We start from the raw sequence: 16772 nt of genomic DNA on the forward strand, positions 1-16772 counted from the left end.
AAAAAGAGGGTGAATGAAGGGAATAAGAAGAATGATTCAGGCTACACACTGGTTGTGTGGAATGCATAAACTCTGCAGAAAATTTAGCATTGCATTGCATCGTTTTAAACAATTTTTTTTAATAATTTAATTTTTATTTTATGTGCATTAGTGTGAAGGTGTCAGATCCCTTGGAATTTGTGCTACAGACAGTTGTGAGCTGCCATGTCGGTGCTGGGAATTGAACCCTGGTCCTTTGGAAGAGCAGACAGTGCTCTTAACCACTGAGCCATCTCTCCAGCCCCTAAACAATTTTTTAAATGGGGTATGGAGGTACATATCTGTAATCCCAGCACTGGGGGAGGCAGAGGCAGGTGGATTTCTGTGAGTGTGAGGCCAGCCTGGTCTACAAAGTGAGTCCAGGACAGCCAAGGCTACACAGAGAAACCCTGTCTTGGAAAAAAAGATTTTTTTTAAAGCACTTTTCTTTCTGAAGAAGCAGACAACCCCAAGGTGCTAGATACTCTCTAAGACTCGCTCTATGTAGCACAAAAGGAAACAGCCGGTTCGGGAAGACACGTCAGCGGTTAAAAGTAATCATTTCTCTCCTAGGGGACAAAGGGTTGGTTCCCCGAACCCACAGGAGGTGGTTTACAGATGCTCATCGACTCCAGTTCCAGGGGATCTGACACCCCCAGACTTTCACAGGCACTTTAGAGCTCTTGGTGCACAAAAACTCACACGTGCGCACACACATACACACAGGTGCTCAATGATTTTAAGTCAAGTCGAAACAAGCTAAAGTCATCTGAAAGGAGGGCGCCTCAACTGGAAGATACGCCTCCATAAGATCAGGCTGTAGGCAAGCCGGTAGGACATCTTAATTAGTGATGGATAAATGAGGGCCCAGCCCATTGTGGGTAACTCCATGGCTAGGCTGGCAGATTCCCTAAGAACGCAAGCTGAGCAAGCCATGGGAACCACACCAGTGAGCGGCGCCCTCCATGGCCTCTGCATCAGCTCCTGCCTCCAGGCTCCTGCCCTGTTTGAGTTCCCATCCGGACTTCCTTTGATGACGTACTATGACATGAAAGAGTGAAACAAATTCTTTTCTTCCCAAGTTGCTTTTGGTCGTGGTGTTTCCTCATAGCAATTGGAAAACATAGCTAAGACAATAAATAAAAACAAGTTGGGCTAGAGAGATGGCTCAGTGGTTAAGAGTACTGCCTACTCTCCCAGAGGTTCTGAGCTCGATTCCCAGCAGTTACGCTGTGGCTTCACGACCATCTCTGCTGGGATCTGATGCCCCCTTCGGGTGTGCAGGTGAACAACGCAGACAGAGCGCTCTAATACATTAAACAAGCCTCTATTTAAAAATAGGGGGAAAAGTTCTATTTTAAAAAGGAAACAACAAAAATAACTTCCCATGCCACATAACTTACATTATCAGGACGTTTTTTCTCTTTAAAGTACGTGTGTGACAGGAATAAGCACACTGCAGATTGTGATGAGCTTACACAGGAGTTTGAAATCATGACTGTTAACTCTACACTATAATCGACTAAGTCAGCCGACACGCAAAGCTGCGAGGCTGGCAGGAGCGTGGTAAAAACAGAACAAATTACCTGATACGCACATGGATGTACTTACACTGCAAGTATGGCTCAGTGGCTGCATTTGCCTGGAATGCTGTAGGCTCTGGGTTCCTTTGCCAAACGTGGAAACGCGTGACACAAAAGACAGCTCTAAGTACTATCAAATTTCCTCAGAAATGGTAAGTACCATTAGCAGTGTTTGCAGTGTGTTTCCAATATGTGATAAAAGCAGGGGCCAAAGATCCGAGGACCCCGTGGCCTCAGATTTTCAGTGGGAGGAGAGAACTACATGTGTCTCATATCAAAGCGACCACTGGGTCCTGCTGGAGAAAGACATTCGCGTTTGGATAGTAAATGGCACATTTCTTAGAAAACCCATGATTTTAAAGAGTAAATCTATTTCCCTCTTGTAGGCCATGGCTAACCACAGTATGGCGTAATTCTGGAGAAATCAGACCTCACCCAGTTACAAAAATAGCAAAAAGGACTCTGCTGCTGGCAGAAAAGTAACAAACATCCTTATTGATAGTAGGAAAGTGGGTTTTTGTTTTCAATTAGGCATTTAAAAACATCAGCTCCTTCAGGTGAGACAGAGAGGGAACGGCTGCTTTTAGGAAAGGTGAGCTGAGTGAAATCATTCTTCAGGAGGGGAAAGAAGTTAAAAGAAACAATAGCAGTGGCAACAAAATGAAACACTGAGGTGGAGAATAAAAATGTATCCTCTCCGGAGGCACTAAAAACCTGGGCTTCACTCTGTAATCTCTGAAATGGAGACAATGTATGCCTTGCACATCCTACAGGTTTCCGTAGCCTACAGCTGGTCATGGTTCAGTCAGGAGTCCAGTTTCCCTGTGAAAGGGGCTAACTGTAAAGGCTACCGTACTGGCACTCTGGCCCTTCAGCGTAAGGCACAAAGGAGGCAGGCATCTGCTTGCTGACACTTCCTGATTGACCTGAACACCACCACGTCTCCCGATGTTGCCTCCTCCTGACAGTCACCATCCTGAGAGTGTGGACTAGACTTACTGTCTCATGTCTAATAAAGGGAGTACATGCAAAACAGTAACAGGGTCACAGAAGGCAGCTGTAGACACGGCTCCCCTGTATTACTGACTTGGGGGAAGCCTGCTGTCGCAATCCCAACATAACTAAAAAGCAGGTGATACTGTCAGGAGCCGAGCCTGAGCCTTCCAGTGACAGCAGCTCAAGCTGGCACCTGAAAAATCCCAGCTATATTCCTCACCCTTAGAAAATGAGGGAGATCGTAAAGTTTACTGTTTTAAAGCACTGAGGTGGAGTTAATTTGTCTGTGTTATCAATAGATTATCAATACAGACCCGACAGCGTCTTGCTTCGAAAGCCTGTTAAGGGCAGGTGGCTGCTCTTCCCCAGCTAACACTGCACTGCCCCTTGTCTGGATTGTCTCCAGGGCTCTGCTCAACCTCTAGGCTGAGCATACCGAATCCAAAATTCACAACTCTGAAATTCCCCAAACTGGAAGCCTTTGAAAGTTCCACATCATGAAGGTTTATTCCAAGTAAATAGTAAGTCGGCATCTTATTACTATTCTACTGCTGTGAAGAGACACTGTGACCAAGGGGACTTAAACAAGGAAGCATTTGACCAGGGGCACCTCGACTATGGTACCCACGAATTACACCATGGTAAGAAGACAGCTCGCTTATTTGTTTTCAAGTCTTTTTTTTTTTCCTTTTTTCCCTCCTGTAACTCTCAGATTTTTAGTGTAAATTGAGCTTTCACATAATCCTGTGGGACTTTTGTGTGCGCCAGGTGTGGTGGAGCACGCCTCTAATCCCAGCATTCAACCGGCAGAATAGATCGAGGAAGGCTAGCCTTGGGCCAGTGTAGCCAAACCTCCACAGTGAGACCCTGCCTCAAATACAATCAATCAAAAAACTGAGCTAGACCAGACTGGACTAAACTCAGTTGGAGTCAACAGTCTCTACTTTGGCCTTTCATGAGTATCACACCGAGAGCCAAAGAACAGAATCCAAACAGTCCTCAGATGCCTCAACTTAAACACACAGAGAGCACAATGCTAACTCAAACATACCTGAATGCACCACTTTTCATTAATGTTTCTCTACTGCTATATTTTACTCTCAAAACCTCCTGCCTTTTCCAGGAGTAGTGGGTACACACCTGCTATCCGAACACTTGGGAAATCAGGGGTAGGATGATTACAAATCCCAGGCCAGCAAGGGCTACAAAGTGAGACCCTGTCTTAGGGAAAAAAAAATTAAATTAAAACCTTGTACGTCGCCTTATAGTAGACATTTAGCTGAGTATCCCAAAGTCATATTTTCAGCAGTGTTTATCAGAGCTGGAGACATCTCCGTAGCTATAGGAGTTGGGTTTCTGTTGCTGTCGTAAACTACCATGACCGAAAGCAAGTTCCAGAAGAAAGGGCTCATCTTGGTTTGCAGTTGCAGAGGGATAAGAGTCCATCGTGGTGAGGGCACATGGAGGCACGAGGCAGGCAGTGCGGCGGGAACAGGACGCTAAGCGTTTTTCTCACCTCAAAGGCCGGCCCCAAGCAGCAAAGGCTTTTTATCCAGCAGCAAGGCTACAGGACCTAAACCTCTCCAAACACCACCACCAACTTGGAACCAGGTGTTCAAATGCCTAAGATGATGGAGGACATTCCTTCACACCACACTGTAAAGGTGCTTTTGCCACCTGGCCTCGTGACCTCTTAGATCCCCAGGACCCAGGCAGGAGAAAGAGAAAATAGATTCTCCGTAGGTTGTCCTCTGACTTCCACTGCATGCCCACATGTGACTCACAAATAAAATGTAAAACAAAATTTCAACGTATTTGCCAGATGTGTGAAAATCACAGCTTCCTAGGACATGACCTAAAGTATGGATCAGAAAAGGGAACCATGTTCCTCCAGTTAATGGAAATAGAGGGCTGTGTTTTATCACGCGACCCTGTACTATGTAAAACGTACACACAAACAAGATAATGTCATATAGTCAGTATAAGAACATCCCATGTGTACAAAGATTTGAGGTGACTTTACAAAACTAAGTATTCAGGGAGTCCTACAGCCTGCAGGCCAGCCAGCATGGCCGAAGGGCAAGCTTCAGGTTTAACGAAACGCCCTTCCTTAAAAAAAAAAAAAAAAATCAAGTGAGGAAAGCGCCTGATGTCAAGCTCCAGCTTCCCCGAGCACACACACAGGGTGTGGGGAGGAAGGGGACACACACACCTTCTCACTCAAGGATAAAGCCAAGTCAAAGAACTATTACAATAGCCGACAGTGGGCCGAGCCTGGTGGGGCATACCAGCACTCAAGGAAGCAGAGGCAGGCAGATCTCTGTGTGAGTCTCAGGACAGTCAGGGCAACACAGACACACTGTCAGAGAGAGAGAGAGAGAGAGAGAGAGAGAGAGAGAGAGAGAGAGAGCAGATAGTGTCTGCAGCACCACTTTGTGGGTACAGACACTCACGTGATAGAGAGACAACCGTCAACCCACCAGCCTTACTTAACCTCTACCTGTGTCTCTCTGGATCCTCAATGTTTACAAACATCTTCAAACTGTCGCCAGAATTTTAAAACGTTTGGGAATTAGGTGCTAGGGAGATGCTCAAGAGTTAAGAGCACTGGCTTCTCGTCCGGAGGACCCCAGTTCAGGTTCCAGCACTCACACGGTTGCTCACAACCATCTGTAACGCCAGTGCCAGGGATCCAGAGCCCTATTCCAACCTCCCTGAGCACCAGGCACACCCATGTTGCACATACACAGATGCAGGCAAAATATACGCGGTATAAATAAACCCAATAATTTTAAAGTTTGTCAAAAACTCTGCTTTAATTTTTCTCTTGGAAATTGTATTTGGAAACACTGGTCCTACGTTTTCCAGCAGCAACAGAGGGCTGGCGTTGTCTCCTCTGCACTCTCCAGAACCCCCCCCCCCCGCCACCACCAGTTTTCATCATCTGCGGGTCCCTGAGAATGTGCCCCCGTAAGTATTTGGCAAACTCTCATCTTAATGCAGAAGATGAATGTAGATATATGAGGCCATCGGGCCTGGGAGGTAGGAGGTGAGAGTAATGGGCAAAGACACAGCAAGCACAGCATCATGAGGATCACTGCAGCTGGGCATTGCCCATGGGTTCTGCAAAATACCCAGAAGCTAAATTCCAAGGTCCCACAAGTTTCCGAACGGTCCTTGGGCCCAAGGTAAGAAGTAACTAAAAGAATGGGATTTTTTTTAAATTATTTTTTCATTCAAGATTTTTGTCATTTTGTTGTTGTTTGAGACAGGGTTTTCTCTGTGTAGCCTTGGCTGTCCTGGACTCACTTTGTAGACCAGGCTGGCCTCAAACTCACAGCAATCCACCTGACTCTGCCTCCCCTAGTGCTGGGATTAAAGATGTGTGCCACCACACCCAGCTTCATTCAAGGTTTTTATTTCATTATGAAAATTAAATACAATACACAAAGCCTTTAGGAGAAACTAAAAATCTACACATTCCTAGAAGAGCCAGGGAGGGTTCTACAATCAGGGTAGCACAGAAGGCTGTGTAGCTCATGAACTCACAGCTGTGGTGGCCTGAACATGATCAGGCCAGTGAAGACTGCAGACTGGCGTGGGCAAGAGGCTGGGGTAAGCTCCCACCCACCCGGCCGAGGAGCTCCCGGTGGCCGGTGGCTGCTGGAGAGAGAAGCAGCAGTTTCCTTTAAGCATGTGGCCACCGGCTTGACCGTGCCCCAAGAGCTGACCTAACCAATGAGTGTATGGGAAGCACAAACTGTGTTTGGTAAATTGTCTTTAAATTATAAGCTTTTAAATTTATTTTTAGCATATGCACATTGGTGTTTTGCCTGCATGTATGTCTGTGGGTGTCGGATCTTGGACAGGCATGAGGGGCCATTTGGGTGCTGGGAACTGAACCCGGATTCTATGGAAAAGCAGTCAGTGCTCTCAACCACTGAGCCGTTTCTCCATCCCTTAATTGTAATTAAAAAAGAAAAGAAGAAGAAGAAGTGAGGACAAGGAGAGGGAGAAGGATCTGAGAAGAGTTTGAGGGGAGTGGGGTATGTGTGTACAAAACCCTCATGGAAACAGTTAACAATAAAGAGAACTAACAAATATTTTTGAAATTCTTACTTGACCCATAATTAGTCTCTCGGGTAAGTAAATATATTATTGGTACATGCAAAATAAATGATAAAAAAAGAATCTGTAAGAAAGGAAAAATTATTTTGCATAGTATGACCACTTATAATTATCTTGCCACCGCTGTGATTTTGAGGACTGTTTTTTACTTTATTCAGAACATTTTCAATCATCAATAATGCAGTCATGGGCCAGTGACAGAGTCCAGCAGGCGGGGACGCTTGCCTGGGTTCAATGCTGTAACCCACCCAGCGTGGAGCGGATGGCTTTGCAAGGTCATCCTCTGACCTGCACACATGTGGAAATGTGCCTCCCCAATAACAAAGTAAAATTTAAAATAACAAACGTAACCAGGATTTCTCTTTCACTCTCTCTTTGTAGTACTCATTCAATTTTTAAGTTTATTTTTATTGTGTGTGCACAAAGCTCCTGAGCGTGAGAGGGCCACAGTATACATGTGGAGGTCAGAGGACAGCTCGCAGGCCTCGACTCTCGGAGGCTGAATTCAGATTGCCAGATTTGACTGACAAGTGCTTTTACTGGCTGAGCTGTCTTGCTGGCCCTTTCATAAAGAATGCTTTTATTAACATGTATTAGTTACACATAAAAAGTGGATTTCATTATGACATTTTTATTTTATCACGTACACGTATGTAATGTATTTTGTTTATATTCACCTGTAACTGTCCTCCTCACACCCCCATGAATCCCCTCTGCTTCCCAATCAACCACCTTTTTATTTTTAGCTTTTTTAGAGTAATAGCCTTTTCCTGAATAAAACCCCCCCTTTTTTCTGAATGAAATCCATCTGGTATAGAAGGAGTGTGATGGCCCCCATCCCCTCTGACTTCCCGGCTATCAATTCTAACCAGTTTAAGATGTTTTGAAGATTATGTTACTCCTGTACAGAGAGAACCCCCAAATACACAACTGATAAAAGAGAGCTGTTCCACTTTAGAAGGGAGTATGAGGGCCTAAAGCAAAAGCTTGCTCCTCACAAATGTGTGGGTCCCACGTCACTACACTCAGGGTTGACTCCATGGATCTGGAAAGTTCCTAAAGGAAACTGTTCGTTGATTACAGGGAAATCCATAGATTTAGGAGCCTGCCATGCAACTGACAAAGCAGACACTGTTTCTAAAGTGAAAGTGATGGAGGACAGAGAAGGCCACCACACATGAGGGGAGGTGCAGAAGGGACTGGAAGAGAATGCTGGGTGTTCTGTAAGCCAATCAAAGCCCAGCTCAAGATCCATGCTGACCTCACACACCGGCTGGCTTTTTTTAAATACCACACCCCTTTGTAAATCAAATTCTAGAGGACTAAGTATCTAAAGCAGCCATGAGCCCAGCTGCAAGAATCAAGAGTCTCAAGCGCACACATCGACTCTTCCTCTCTGTAAACTCAGCTCTCCTCACTCACAGGCTCTGTGGAACACCCTGTTAAAAAACCGCGGCCATGGGGAGTCAAAATAAGAGTTTGGCCTTGAAATCTGTAAGGTAAGTATGACCCTGTGGTCATAATCAACACAGGTAAACTACTAAAGCCACAAATCTGCTGGGCTGTGGTGGAGCAAACCTTTAATCCCAGCGCTGGGAGGCAGAAGCAAGCGGATCTCTAAGTTTGGTGACAGCTTGGTCTACAGAGTGAGTTCCAGGACAGCAAGGGCTACACAGAGAAACCTTGTCTCAAAAAAAAAACCAAAAGAGAGAGAGAGAGAGAGAGAAGGAAAGAAAGAGAAAGAAAGAAAGAAAGAAAGAAAGAAAGAAAGAAAGAAAGAAAGAAAGAAAGAAAGAAAGAAAAGAAAAGAAAAGAACTAAAGCTATAAGTCAATTTTGGTATCTAAATATTGTTGAAAAGAATTATTGAAATTGATAGGCCTATCAGACCATCAATATGAAAATCAGTGACCAGAAGAACTAACTTTTCTGAGGCAAAACTCTGAAACTACAGAAAGAATTACTTGAGAAGCAACCACCTGCCCCCAGGCCTCTATAACTCTGAAAACAAAATGCCCTTTTCAGTCTTACTTCACATAATTGAACAGTCAGCACTTCTGTCATCTTGGATATTTTGTGATGAATCAACAAGATGTGTGAAAATTTTTAAAAAGCAACTAAAATTTAAAAATGTAAAGCCATTAGATTTGTTTTTCAATTCCCTAAAAGGAGAACTAGGTCCTATATTTCTAAAGTTTCTTGATTTCCTCATATTTAGGTGTTCCAGCAGGCAGAGCGTGCCAACCAACGTCCTGGCTTGAAGGCCTCACTGTCAATTTAAGAGAGAGAGAGAGAAAGGCTACTGGACCCAGATGTCAGATGAGACGCATGATCACAGATTTCTTTTCCAACCTCCAATATTAAAAAGGAAATCAGATGTTTTCCCTCTGCAAAGGATGACTACAACTGCTCTTAGTGAGGGGAAACCCTTCAGCATCCAGAAGCTCTTTCCCAATCTTTCAACCACTTACAAAAAAAATCTGTCGTGTGTGACCCCCACACCCACTGAAGCTGGTGTGTGAGCTGTACACTCCAGGAAGCCTGTGCCCCCGAGACCATGCATTCCAGCACACTGAGCAAGCACACACGTGCCTCCTGAGCTGCCCCAGACCTGAGACAATGAGGGGCACTGGGGTTAGAGTGTACAGCAGGCCTGCAACCCAGCGTTCCCAGTATCCTCACAAATACAGGCAGAGGCAGAGGAAGCGGTCAGTGCGAGGGCTTGAAAGAAAGAAACCTTTTGTGAGCCGGCTGGTCGCACTAGGAGTTTTCAATTGTCAGAGGAAAGAAAGGTTACAGAGCGGCTCAGCCCTGGCTGCTCTGGAAGCAACAACTCTTCCCGTGCTCTGGCATTCCAGAGAACACACGGCAGCCACACAGGCTTCAGCAACCTCTGTTTCTGTGGTATCTTCTCCTCTCCTGCTAAATGCTCTTCCGGTGTTCATCTTTCCTCATCTACATCTGACAAGTAACGAGATGCACAGTAATGTACTTCAAAACTCCATACATACAACAAGGAAGAAAAGCATCTGTTTTTGTTTTTTTTTTTCTTCAAAGTAGGGTTGTCAGACATCAGAGATGAGGAAGAACTAAGGTTCCGAGCAAGACAGATGCCCACACGGCTGCGTTTCCAAGCATCTCATTTAACGGCTGCACACAGGAGGGCCATTCAGTTTTTGGTTTGTTTGTTTGTTTTTTTCCTTCATTTCTCAAAGAAAAAAGGGTTTTAAAAAAAAGATATTATTTAGAATGTATTGATATCATTTAAAATGTATCTTCTGAGCCAGCCAGGGTGCCGCACCCCTTGAATCCCAGCACTCAGGAGGCAGAGACAGCTGGCTCTCTGTGAGTTTGAGGTCAAACTGGTCTATAAAGCTGGTCCAGGGGTGCCAGGACTACACAGAAAAACATTGTCTTGAAAAACAAACAAACAAAAGTACCTTTTGATACTTTAACCTAGCGTCATGATCTTTACTGAGAAAAGGCATTATCCTTTACACTCTAACGCATTTAATGATACTCTCTTGTGGTTCAAATTCACCACCTTCACTGCTGGAGCATAGGAAGGGCCCAGTCCTGCCAACCCAAAGCTTGCAGGATCTCCATGACACAGGGCGACAACAGGATAGCCCAGAGGAGTCCCAGTGAGGAGCCCATATTGATGGTGTCACAGAAGCCAGAGACCGAGAACCAGAGCTTTGCAAACAAACACTTCCAAGGGAAGATGCGTGGACAGAAGGATACACTGTAGGACACACTGCGACACACCACAGCTTCCACAGTGAGGTGTTTTCTATGCTTTGCTTTGACTTAGTTTTGGTTTGTGTTTTGTTTTTTGTGTTTTTTTTTTGTTTTTTTTTTTTTATTATTTTGGAAGGGAGACTGCAAGAGCAGAAGGCAGGGAAGGAGGGGATCAGTGGGACTGGAGTGCATGATGTGAAACAAAGAATCAATAAAAAGTTAATTTAAAAAAAAAGTACCACCTTCCTCTCATGTTACTAAAGAAAAATCAGCCCCAAATACAGAAGATGTTTCAAGTACCAAGGTTAAAGACATACACACACAGATCCAAATTTAAACGCCCAGACACACAGATCCTCAGCCCCTATGCCTTCATGTCAGAAAGGCTTAAGGTTTTTTATTTCTTTCCTTCTTTTCATTTTTTGAGATAGGGTTTCTCTGTGTAACCCTAGCAATCCTGGAACTCACTCTGTAGACCAGGCTGGCCTCAAAACCAAAAGATCTACCTGCCTCTGCTCCCCTGAGTGCTAGGATTAAAGGAGTGTTCTAAAGCTAGTAGGGTGACCTGCTTTAAAAAGTACAATTAGACTTCTGTATTTCCCCTTCCCAAACTATGAACCTTCTTAAAAATACAGATAAACGAACCACTGAGGTAAAAAGTATCACTTTTGTACCTAAAGAATGAAATACATGTATTATGGACATGTGTGTCTTTGTACCTTTCAATCGTTTTGTTTTTTAAGTACCTCTTTCCGTTTATATAATTACAAATTTCTCTACCCTGGGACTACTTTTAAAAATTCCCCTAAATCATGACCAACACTTCCACCTGCTTTTTATCTTTTGCATGTGTGGTCGCTGAGAGAGCTCTCACGTAGCCTAGGCATTTATCTAAATCTCTACGTAGCCCTGTCCTCCTGACCCTCCTGCCTCTACCTCCCAGGTGATGGATGGGATTCCAAGCACCATCCTTGGATGAATGGTTTTCAGGTACACGAAACCATGAACGGGCCCTTTCTGTTCTCTGCCTATCCACTGTGGACAGGTACTTTAGCTCTCATTCAGGAGTAGCATACTCAATTATTTCCCACAATTCACTGACTTGTCACTCATGCACCGTTCCTCTAGTCAAGCTAGACACGCAGCAGCACAGACAGCAAAGCAGCAAAGAGCTGCGGCTTTTCCGAAGCAAGCCCGTGGACGGCGCTGTCTGGAGTCTGAAGCTTCACAGCCCAGTCTCCTCCAGGCTGGTGGGCTGGGGGGCGGGGGAGGGTAGAAGGCCTGGAAGGCTGAGCCCAGCACCAAGCATATAACAGCTACCACTCACTAATTATTACTCTTCCTCTCCCCCTTCTTCTGAGTCACATCTGCATAGAAACTGCCACATCCGCCCTGAGCTGTACAACTCGAAGACAAGCATGGAGAGTTGGAAATAACCCTTCACCTACTTTTTTTCTTGATAACTCCTCCCTCCCTCCCACCACCACTACCACCATGAGAGTCCACAAAAGTTAAAGGAAACAAGATGATGAATTCTGGAAAACATGACAGCCCTTCATACATGATTATTTACTGGGCGAGTACGTCATCAAGAACTCGACTCCACTGGTGGCACCTCGGCTCACACTCACAGCAGAGGTAAAAGACCTTCATCTGTGCAGAAGACGAAGCAGAAAGAAAAACAAAGCAACAACAACAACAACAAAGACCAGCTCTAGGAAAAGACTGGCAGCTCCTACCAGGGAAACACGTCCAAACACAGCACTGCCTCCTGCATGGGGCTGAGCGTCGAGGAGCCCACCACGTGAACCCCTCAACTTTACCGAAAGGGACCCGCTCTTGACCAAAGCTAACGTCAGTGACTAATTTGTGTGCCTCAAAGGTTGAGAGAACTGTCCTCTTTTTGTTTTATGGCTTCCTGGGACAGGGTCTCTCTGTGTCGCCCTGGGTGTGCTATGTGGACCAGGCTGGCCTCGAACTCATCTCTGTCTCTGCCTGGGGTTACAGGCGTGTTCCACAGTCCCCAGTGACGAGTGTCCTTCTTAATACAAAGAATGCAACAGTATAAACAACAGCCAAATAAACAAGCAAATAAAAATACCAAACACCTCCCTAGATAAATCCAACACGCGCTGTCCATGGCAAGCTCAGAGGAAGCAGGGATTACTGCTGCCTTTAAAAAGCTATGCTTGTCCACATCTTTAATCCCAGCAAAAGCATGTAGATCTCTGTGAGTTCAAGGCCAGCCTGGTGCAAAAGCAAGTTCCAGGACAACAAGGGATACACAGAGAAACCCTGTCTCAAAAAACAAAAACAACAACAACAAAAAATTAAAATCATGTGCTTACTTCCAATTATTATTTTTTTCCTATAAAAGTGTAATGAAGAACAGAACATTCAGACCAGGGGAAGAACAAGGTAGTTGCAAAAGGACACTTGGCAAGCGATTTCTGTCACTTCTGAATGGGATCTGGGCTTCCAACACTTCCAGCTGATTAATTTAAAATTACATGTTAAGTGAATCACACTGGGGTAGGAAGTGGTGTCGGATCTCTTGCCTGGGTTCTTCCCTGCTACTGAATTTATTTACCTGCCTTAAACAAATTACTCCATTTCGCTAAGACTGTTTCCTCCAGTGGGAAAAGGACTAGTCCTTTCTTCCTCTTTTCCAAATCTTGCTTAGAAAAAGTACATTTTCTGTCAAAGAGGCCATAATAGCTTTATCACTGCACGAACTGAAGATGCAGGCGCGGGAGCTGCATCTTGGCACACTCTCTGGTACTGCGTTCTTAACAGTACCAGAGCATAAAACCTTTAGGGATTTTAAAGTTCAAGCTCTCCCCTAAGGCAAGTTCACACTTCCGTATGTATTAAGTAAATACATAACAAAAGAAAAACTGCAAACAGCCCTCTTGTTTCAATGGTTCCGTACAAGTCTTTCTGTTTGCTAGGTAAAACGCTGCTCATGCAGTGGGGAGTTGTGACAATATTTATAACGTGCATCCAGAACCTTCTGCTTCGTATACTGAACTTCTTAAAATGTCTACTTTAACAGAATTAGGAAAACCGTAAGTGTTCACACTTTAGGAAATAAAAGCACAAGAGACAAAAATAATTGGAAGATCCAAAAATGAGCAAGCAATGGTCTCAAGAATGCAAAATTATTCCTGAGGCGAGGGGGGGGGATCACCACTTCAGGAGTTGATATCTAACAGTGAGATGACAGCCAGAAGGATGGGGTTGGACATGATGGTCTTTAACACCGAAGCCCTCCCTTCTGCTCTGCCTATCTCCAATGCCAACATTCAACTCTGAACTTCATTAAAGACACATTATTGTATTTTTTTTTCCTCCTCTTTGGCAGTGAAAGCAACAGAACCTAAGTTTTTCTGCACTAGAAAATAATTTCTTTCCCTTGTTTTATGAAGTAACCAGTCTAAAATCCATAATCAAAACAGGAAAAGTAAGACCTTAAAAATAATTCTGAGCACTCTGCAATTTGCTGCCCAAAATAGAACCCATACCATCCATGCCACCGAATGAAAATTACAAGTTTGTAAGCATCGAGTCAAATTATAAAGCAAAAAGTTTAAAATGTTCTAATGGCAATAAATGAGAGGGAGGAAAAGAGTTCTCTACACTGGGAGATACTTGTTTGTTTTCTTTTATGTGCTCATCATCATTGTTTGAATATATCCCAAACTAATTTGTACTTCCTGCTGGGTGCAAAATAATAAAACTTGACTAATCAGTTATTTAGGCACGCCTTCTTAAACAGAACTCTCCTGTCCCTCAAACTAGGCAGTCAGTCATAGTTTTTGAGACATTATGCTTTTGACTAGAAGTTTCAAAGCACATATATTTTTTTGAAGTTAGTTTAGCCAATGCCCACCAGTCTCTCAAAAAAAAAAAAAAATATATATATATATATACTCAAGGTGTTTAAAATGAAGTCTTTAAAACTATACTTTGAAATGTATAACTTTAAGCAGTTTCCAATTCTAACAAAAACTGACCCACAACTGAGTGTGCAAAAATGACAAAACACCCTCCCAAATACAGCATTTCTAACTGAAAATGCACATTCACGAACATGCATGTTATAAGCTGGGCATGGCATTCAGGAGGCTGAGGCAAAGAGGTTCAGGGGTTCAGGAGCTGCTGAGGGGCACAGGGAGACTCTGTGTATTAAAAAGAAAATAAAAATTAAGAAAAAGGGGGGGAATTGAATTTGAGGGAACTCTAAGAGAGTTTTTACACTGGACAGTCCCCCACCGATGCGCTCATTGTGAAAGCTGCTGCAGGTGTCTGTGCCTTGACTGCCAGGAGAGAGGGCACCTGTGAGTGCCTTCACCTGTAAGCTGGGTGCCACTCAGGGCAGGGGCCATTAGATGGGACTGTTTTTGTGAGTTTCAATCATCTACTGATTTTCATTACCTTTGTCTGGGTACCTCAGGGTAATGGTTGCTCAATTAAAAAAATCTCTTTGCCTTGCTACTTGATCTGGTTAAACTATTGCTTCCTCTCTCTCTCTCTCTCTCTCTCTCTCTCTCTCTCTCTCTCACACACACACACACACACACACACACACACACCTCACTGAATCAGTAAGAACTGACCAGTTGTTCGCCTACTTTTGAGTTTGTCTATGTTAGTAGACATGGAATAGTAATCTAGTTGTAGACAGTAGGTATTTAGAAAATATCAAACATTTATAAATAGTTTTGGGAGAAATCTATTTTTACTGCTTTTCTGTCTTATAACAAATGTGCCCTGGTCTCTATTCTTCTACACACACAATTCACCATCACTAACATTTCTCTTCAACCCACTAAAAAACTTAGAGCAACCTTCACACAAATACTTTACTTAAAATAGTGAAGTAATTTTCACATGTAGTTAGTTTTGAATCTTCTAGTCTCTTTTAAATGTGTTTTAAAGGGTAAAATCACTTCTAAAAAATATACTTCAGACCATTATATATAAAAGTCTTTCTTTAAATATTAATTTCACCTCATCTATCAAATGACAACCCCAGCTAAACATAAGGAGACACACAACCCCTAAAGGGTCTCTTACTGGTCCTCTCATTACCTTATAATTGCAAATAAATAATAAACATTGTTAATTTTTGAAAAGCACAATGTAGCAAATAGGCTATGTATCAATTCTCTTTTGGAATTAAGGTTTATTTAAATACTTCTGTAAATTGCTACCTTACAATTTAAAATTGATACTATTTGGTGAATTAAAAAAAACAAGCAAAACAAAATATATTCTACTTGTAAACCTCATTCGTTTTTAATGCTTAATAATATGTGAATAGTTAAATGCTGGCCTCTTATAAACATTTGAAGACTACATTGTTATCTAAATACCAAATAATATTTTTCTTTACCATTTCTGTTCTAACCCTAATACTTATTTCTTAGAGATCAGGAAAATGTGTGTTCTCTAGAACATAAAAAAAAAAATTACCTTTTTAAAAATGGGCTACTGCAACTTCAAAGCTAAATCAAAGTGACTTTACAGTTTTATTTCATATGTGACATGTATTAATCTAGCCACATATGTAATTAAGTCCAGCCATTAATTTCTAATTCAACAAATTCTTAAAATGCAACAAAGTCTTAAAATACTATATAAGATTTAAAACTAATAAAGTCTTTTTGTTTCTAGAAAATCAAAAACTAATGCAGAAAAAGCCTTTGTTACAGGGAAGGCTTGAAGTTGGGTGGGTTTTTGGGGGGTTGGTATTTAATTCAGCTATACACAATGTAGTACATACAAGCAAAGTACAATCGGGATACTGTTTTCTTTAGCATTCCTATAGGAGCCCAAATTCATTTGCATTGGAGAGAAGACAATTACTGATTTTTAACTCATGAAAGACAGATTCATAACTTTCCCTACACCACCTCAGAGACCCTGACTGTCCCCGTGGAAAGCAATCTATCATCATTCAGCCACTTCCTACAAGTGGGTAGATGCTTTTTTTTTAAGTTCTGTTTCTCACAGAATCATTCAACTTTTGAGACAAAAGCACATTCAAGTTAATATGTCTTAGAGAAAAACAATTTATACAATATGTGTACCTGTGTGCATACATATCTTTTTGGAAGTGAACTTTCAGCAGTACCCAAAGTAACATTTCTATCAAGGAAGTTTCCATGAGTTTTAACAGCACTTTTAAAGGTATCATTTTTTTTCTCTTTACTAAATCTTTGGCCCACTGGTACTATATGAATATAGGAAAAAAACAAAACAAAACAAAACAAAGATTTTTCACTCAGCAGACGAAAACCAA

The 16772-nt window shown here is 42.8% G+C and overlaps 1 protein-coding gene across 1 annotated transcript in view; it reads right to left on the minus strand.

Annotated features, from left to right (window-relative positions):
• Igf2bp2 (insulin like growth factor 2 mRNA binding protein 2) overlaps positions 1 to 16772 on the minus strand; it is a 102153-nt gene that overhangs the window by 80716 nt on the left and 4665 nt on the right. The window lies entirely within an intron of this gene.

The sequence above is a fragment of the Meriones unguiculatus genome, chromosome 17, assembly GCF_030254825.1.
Source record: "Meriones unguiculatus strain TT.TT164.6M chromosome 17, Bangor_MerUng_6.1, whole genome shotgun sequence".
Lineage (NCBI taxonomy): Eukaryota > Metazoa > Chordata > Mammalia > Rodentia > Muridae > Meriones > Meriones unguiculatus.